Raw genomic sequence first — 7,068 nt, 5'->3', positions numbered from 1 at the left:
TCAGGGCCCTGGTCAAGACTTGGCAGGCAACAGATAAGAGCTCCTCAGCCGCTCCTACGTGTTGGCTGAGTACTGCACCTGAGACTACGCTTTGTCTTTCAAACACCCACATACAAAGAGCTTCTTTTCTGCACGTGTACGGCACTAATAATAAATTTGGCATTCTGGTTAGTCTGCCGTCTGTCCTCAGGTTGGGATAAAATAAATCATACTGCTGATATTAAGTCTGAAATCAGGAATTGTGCAATTCCCAGAGCAGGGCTTTAGCTCAACTGGAACTCGTCTGATTGCCAAGACCACATGTGTCTGCAGGATCTAGTGTTATGTCCAGAGTAGGGGCTGGTAGACAGACAAACAACAAATAAACTGTTGATGACATTTAGATGCCCTTCAGGAAATAGTATGTAGCTTTGTGGATCAAAGAGAAGAGAAGCTGCTGTATATTGTCACTCATTTGCATATTATTTTATGATTTCCGTATCACTAATATGAATTATCAGTGTGCGAGTATGTGTGTGTTTGGATGATTGTGTGCGTGTCTGGTTGCATGCTGAAGAACAATTTATTGTGTTCTTTCCAGGTCAGCAATAGGCCAGTGTGTACAATTCGGTGCGTACAAAGGTCAGCACTTTGAAACCCTGATCAAATCTCACGTAGGACATGGGGTTTAAAGACAGAGTAAATGCTTTGCAGTTGTCTGACAGCCGTTTGGTTTAGCTCATGTGCTTTCTCATTGCTAACGTGACTCATGTAATAATTGTCAGAGTCCACAGTTATTATTTGGTCAGGTGTTTTCACAGAAGTTAAAGTTGTACTTCCAGTGACCTTAGGTGTATTTCCAATCATGTAGGGAGACTGGAATAGTTTGATCATTTACTTCTGTACAAAACAAAACCAAAATACCAGATATGATATGAAATGTTATAGAAATATATGTTCTCTATTTGTGTTTTACAGACATCAATCAGGATCAAATTAGAACAGCTACATCTATATTTCATTAAAGTTGATGTTTTCAGTTTTTATATTTATATTTTAAGATGATGTTCCAATACATTTATACATAACTTGTACTTCAAATAATAACACACATTAACAGAGGACTATTGAACTATAGATACATGCCTGTAGCATGGCATTACCATTATTGCAGCAATGCAAAAGGAACTACTGAAAATGTGAGTTCAAAAATGACTGTTGCACAACTTAAAAATAAATTTAAATGCTAACACAAGTACGACAAAATTTAAAAATTGATCATTTATTGTAAGCCACAGGTTTGGTTAAAATTACTCTTCTGTTAACCTGTTGATCCATCTTCTGTCAGTACCTAAACCTAAACTAAACCCTCTGCTCATTTAGTGTGTAACAGGCCTATACTAAACCTGGCACTACTGCAAAATGAGCCTTTCTTTCTGCCTCTTTACATTTGTTATAACCCATCAGCTAAATTGTTTTAAACATCTGAACATTTTCTGTCACTGTTTAAATGATGTAGCAAAATTAATATTTCCCCACCAATAACAAAATAAATAGTTATTCTTACACTTTTAACCTGTCATAAAAATGTAATGTTGTCATATTAAGGTGGTGTCAGCAAATTCTGCCTGTGCTGAATTTGACTGGTTTGGAAGTGAAGAGCTGTAGCTCCCAGCGTCCCTCTAACAGTGATCTCCTGTCCATAAACCCTTCTTGTCCCTCATGTGTCTGAGACGCATTCCATCCGGACGCTCCATTCCGTGCACTTTATCCTTCACATGTTCTCAAATTTATTTCTCCATCTCCCCGTTGGTCAGCTCACCTCCTTTCCTCCCCTCCACCTCGCCTATCTCTCCTGCTGCTCTCCTTGCTCTGTGACAGTCTCATCACACTCTATCAATCAGGCTGGTGAAGACCAGGCGCAGTGCAGCATACAGCGTTGCAGCAGCTCTAGTCTGGTTCCATCAGTGCCACTCGGTCTCCCACACTCTCTCAGTCACTCTAAAAAAGGTTTAAGTTGCCAGATATAGTCTGTTTTCCTCAATGACCCCTTTTGGAGGGTCACGACGAAGGGGGAGCACAGAGGTAGAGTCAAGCTTTAGCTTCATACAAGATGTTGTTGTGTTTTCTAGCTTGTATTTACTTTCGAAAGTTGCAGTTCCTCCTTAAAGAAATACTAAGCCTGAGCAGTGTAAACTACTACATAAAACTGTTTCATCATTCCCTAAAATACTGCAAATTAATTTAGGCAAATGAGTTGTGAGCAAAAGAGGGGTCAGGGCAGCACATTTCTTCTCTTACCTGCCGCAGGCCTCATCCTGTGGTTGATGTCTCAGGTAAGAGGACAGACTAAATGAGAGACAGGAAAAAACAAGACATGGATGAATGGTTTAATTAACCTGTCTATTTGAGGTGAAAACCAGGGAATCATTCAGCTTGTATCACAATCAACAGGGGATCTTTCTATCATGAATAAAGCTGCATGAAAAGGAATCCAAGAGGAGCTGACATGAAAAAACACAATCTTTTCCCATGGACATTAGTTTATATAATTTTCTGCTCTTCATTATGTTTAGAACGGCCATAAATGAACAGCAAAGTGCTTGTTTTGTGACCAAGTTACTGTGGAAGGAGCAGAAATTACATGTGCAGTGGAGAGTGACTTAACCACAGTTATCGATTGGCCATGTGAATTATAATGAAAACAAGTCTAATTACATTTTCCCTTAAGTAGCATAACAAATTAGGCCTGAGTTACAGTATTCTGCAAGTCAAAAAGGAGGAAAAATGCAGTAAATTCAGCTGATTTTTTTTTCCTCTGGCCACTTGATATGACAATTTATTTTATGTATTGCTGGAAGAGAAAGACAAATGACAGCAGGTACCTGAATGTGCTATGTATTTAGTTATTACAGTTAATCTAGAAATGTGTTGAGAAACTTTGGTGGAGACCTTGTCCTGAACAAGATTATTTCGGTCTACGGTCTCTCGCAATCCATTTGACAATTGTCAGTCAGCTTGTCAGCTGTAGACTTATTTATTGCTCTGCGCTTGGTTTGGTCGGTCTGACGTAATCCTGACATCTGACCTGAAGTTGAAGCCTCCACAAACACATACAGCTGTGTTTGTAATAACAATATGTATATGCGATACAGACCCGGCCTGTATCTGGTGTGATAAATGTACGTAAGTTCACGTGAATTTAATTACACGTAAAGGATCGTTAGACTCAGATCTTTGAGAACATGTTTTAAGAAACCATGATCTAGATAGCGATAGTGATGATTTGGTGGTTTATGTTTCAATTGATCAAAAAAGTATTAAAGCAAACTAATTACATGGAAGTGAGGATATAGCTGGATATCTTTTTTTACTTTAAATAAAAGTAAGGTATTTTTTGTCTTTGCTATCACAGTTTGCTTTGTACACCTTCCTGGTGCTAATGAGTCCATGAAATAAATTGTGGGCAAGAGGAATATTAGGGAGCCTGCCTCTTTGATGTGCAGAGGAATCCTCAGTTAGTCTGGATTTGGCTCCGGTGATTATTACATTATAGCAGGGATAAGTGTTCAATGGCAATAAATGCTCTGTTGGCCTAACTTCTATCACAAAGGCAATGGTTAGCAAAGACAAAAACGTCAGAACAGAGGAGTGAAAAGGGTGAATACAAAAACCCAGTGAGATTGGCGAGAACACCATGGAGCCGGAGCCCATCTGCAGCAGCCATATTTCATTACACAGCACGGAAGCTCAGTACACGATCAAGCATATTTAGTGACCACCATCTCACCCCACTATAAGGCAATTATTACACCCTGTTTTTTTGTTTGTTTGTTTTTAAACCCACGTACTTGTCATCGCAGTGCATGCACAAGGAACTGTTTTGGAGAATATGTACTCTAGGTTTGCATACCTGTGTGTGTGTGCGTGTGCGCACATGCGGACATGCACAGCTGCTTCTGTTTGTTTTAGGGAGGGTGAAGGCTTCCTGACCGCTGATGAGCAATTGGTTACCTTTTCTCAATCCCATTAGCTGGGTAACATCAGCACATTTAGGATCAGCAGGCAGAGCGAGCCGAGATACAGAGATAACCATAAACATGTCACCAAAAAGGCATTGTTATTTGCATTCATATTGGAAAGAGCCAAATTGATGTGGGGTCAAACAGGGAAGGTGAGGGTTTATGACCTGTGCATAGCTGTGCTGTCAGCAGCTCTGATCTATCGAGGTGGTCAGCCTTGTCAGGCTTTATGCCTGATTATATTATCATGGCTGACGATCAATGGAAATGACTGATTGTTCATCTGCAACCGAGGGTTGAATGAGTTGAGCTGCGTGCTAACAGTGCATTCTTTAACAATACATTGAACGAAAATGCCTCTCCCTGTCTTAGAGTCATCCAGCTGAGTGATGAACTACACACAGGTGCCACCTAAAACACTTTTAAAGTACACTGGCTGCGTCTCACTCTTTCATGCAGGTCTGCAATGCATTTTTGTAATATTATCCTGCTGTAAAAAGAGGGAAATGGCAGCACTGTGAAATCAAAATCTAACCTACTTTACTATTTGGTGGGCAGCGGGCAGCTAATGTGCAGTCATTTAAGTGGCACAGCCGCCAAATGCAGCATTAGTCCCCATCTGGGGACCCGTGTTTTGGTGAAAGTGCTTCTCCATTTGCGAGACTCTTCAGTTCTGGGCATCCACCCCGAGCCCATAACTCAACGTGCCTCTATCACTCCCATGCGACTGGCTGTCATAATCATCAGCATTATGCTACCTCAATGGGCCTGATTTACAAGTCTGGACATGGAACCAGCGCTCTGCCAAGGGGTAAACATGAGGCTGTTTGCTACGCCTAGCCTTTCTCTCCCTGCTGAATTTAATGGAGGGACTCCAATATTGACAACAGAGAACTAGCATGTTTTGTATGAGTATTTTTATATGTATAGTCCCATTCAAAAATGCAAATGCAATTTTTTATTTTTTTTCTGCAGTCGAATGCATACAAACCATGGATTTTAATCTGACTTCTCTATAATTAACTCTGCAGTGTGCAGCACCACAATACTCTCCAGCTTATCCATTGCTATTGGCACTTCCATGTATATTTTATGAAGCTAGATTTACCATATGTTAGCTTGTGGTTCAGTTTTAGTTTAGGGCATAGTTAACTCTTTCTTTTTTTTTTCTACACAGTATGTCTTTGTAAGTATCCCCACACTACGCTGTCCAATAATACTCTGTTATTATAAAAAATACTACTGTTTTTTTCTTTAAAATTAGTATTATTTCCTACATGAATTATAGTTTTGATATTTATACAAGAGGGAAACAAAACATATTGCACCTTATGTCTTACACATCTGAGCTTTCTTTACCTCCAGGCAGGACCTGGCCTTTTCTTTAACCCTCTTACTTATTCCATAATATTATATTAGCCCATATTCATCCACATATTGCAGCCGCTTATGATAGGCCACATAAATCAATTTTTATATATATAATCGCCCACAATAACGGCTCTCAAACTGCCTGCTGAGAGCTGCCATTTCTTATCACTGCGCTTGAATATAGCGGTAACAGTTATGAAGGCACTTTTAGTTGCCGTTAACTGGAGGAGGCAGCGAGAGACGGAAGGCGTGTTTTCCAATCCTTCCAATTACTTAAGCTGCTTGAGGGTTTTTCTGTAGCGCTCAGTGGTTATACAAATTCAGAGGAAAGAGAATGGATGTCTGATGATCAAGTTACTATATACTCCTGTGGATTTTGCTCTCCAGTTTGTTACTAAATGCTGCGATTCACACTCAGTTTGTGTGTAAATACACAATAAATTATTCCATCTGAGGTATGATTTGGAAAGTCCAGCATATACAGCACAACGGGCCTATCAGACTATTTACACTTATTGACTTGCATAAGAATTCCCCAATAAATAAATACTTTACACTGAACAAACTTAAAAAGAAATTGATCAAAGTATTTGTTTCCTTTTCAAGCATTTTCCAAGGAAAAGAGAGATTTTTCCCCCCTCCGAACAACATCACCACTTCTGTTACAATAGCAGTGGGAGCCCTTCGGCAGGGCCATCATGATGTTGAGACAATTTGATAGACAACAGCACAGCAGGAGAAAAATAGAGAGGAAGTTGGATTCAGGAGCGCAGTGCCAGGAGACACCCTCTCTTTCATTCGCTGGATCCCAACTGCTCCCAGTGCCAGAGACACGGGCCGCTGCACAGACAGATGGCGAGGAAGTGTGTTGTGTGTGTTTGATATGTGGCGACGCCATTCTGGCTATGAACAAGTAGTGGAGATGGAGAGTGGGAGCTATAAAGGGAGGGAAAAGATGAAAGAGGGGGAAACACTGCAGAGGTGCATGTGTGTGTGTGTGTGTGTGTGTGTAATAGACAGACTGAAAGAGCAGGGACACTCTCCTGCAAGATGTAATCCAGGTATTTTTCATAGCACATCCAAATAGCTTGTGTACTTCATTACAGCAGTAATAAAAGTTAATTTGTGCTGTCACTTTGCGTTCACTCGTCATACTGCGAAGGGAAAGTGATGCAGGGAAAGGGACCCACATCCTGGTGCCAAGAGGCACACCTTCCAGAACAGTGCATGTATAGAAGACGGAAAGGGAGAATGTGTACTGACGTACTGCCATCTACTGGATTTACTGGGAAACACACTATAATCATGAAAGGAAAACCTCTTGCAACATACAGTATGTATGCGTGTGCGTAGACGTTTTCAATTATTCTGATTTATGCTCTCATGATGGCTGTTTTTGAATATATGGATGCATGTATTTATTAAAGCAACATAATTTTATGAAAATATGCATAGCGGCCTTAGAATATATATGTTTACAGGTACTACAATGCCTCGCCAATGAATAAATAAATAAAAATTAATAAAATAAAATTTAAGATATAACCAAGCAAATAGATAAGAGCCCCCTTTTGGATCGTTACTGTACTGACGATTACCTTTTAGCTGGCAACAAGTTATTTAACCCCAACTGATCAAAGTCAATGCAACGTATGGAATATAAAGCCGTTAATATCGCTTAAAAAGTAAATATATA

At 40.0% G+C, this 7,068-nt stretch overlaps 2 protein-coding genes across 3 annotated transcripts in view; one reads left to right on the top strand and one right to left on the bottom strand.

Moving 5' to 3' along the window:
• The window catches only part of LOC103390683 (5,6-dihydroxyindole-2-carboxylic acid oxidase), a 230,759-nt gene that overhangs the window by 17,897 nt on the left and 205,794 nt on the right, over positions 1-7,068 (top strand). The gene's annotated exons all lie outside the window — the stretch shown is intronic.
• Positions 1-7,068, bottom strand: part of LOC103390678 (receptor-type tyrosine-protein phosphatase delta) — a 259,293-nt gene that overhangs the window by 134,541 nt on the left and 117,684 nt on the right. The window contains exon 7 of the mRNA XM_025052801.1: positions 2,281-2,328. The gene's annotated coding sequence lies outside the window, so the exon portion shown is untranslated. The remainder of the gene's footprint in view (positions 1-2,280; positions 2,329-7,068) is intronic.

The sequence above is a fragment of the Cynoglossus semilaevis genome, chromosome 1 (genome assembly GCF_000523025.1).
Source record: "Cynoglossus semilaevis isolate Cse_v1.0 chromosome 1, Cse_v1.0, whole genome shotgun sequence".
Classification (NCBI taxonomy): domain Eukaryota; kingdom Metazoa; phylum Chordata; class Actinopteri; order Pleuronectiformes; family Cynoglossidae; genus Cynoglossus; species Cynoglossus semilaevis.
This window is presented reverse-complemented; position numbering and strand designations above follow the sequence as displayed.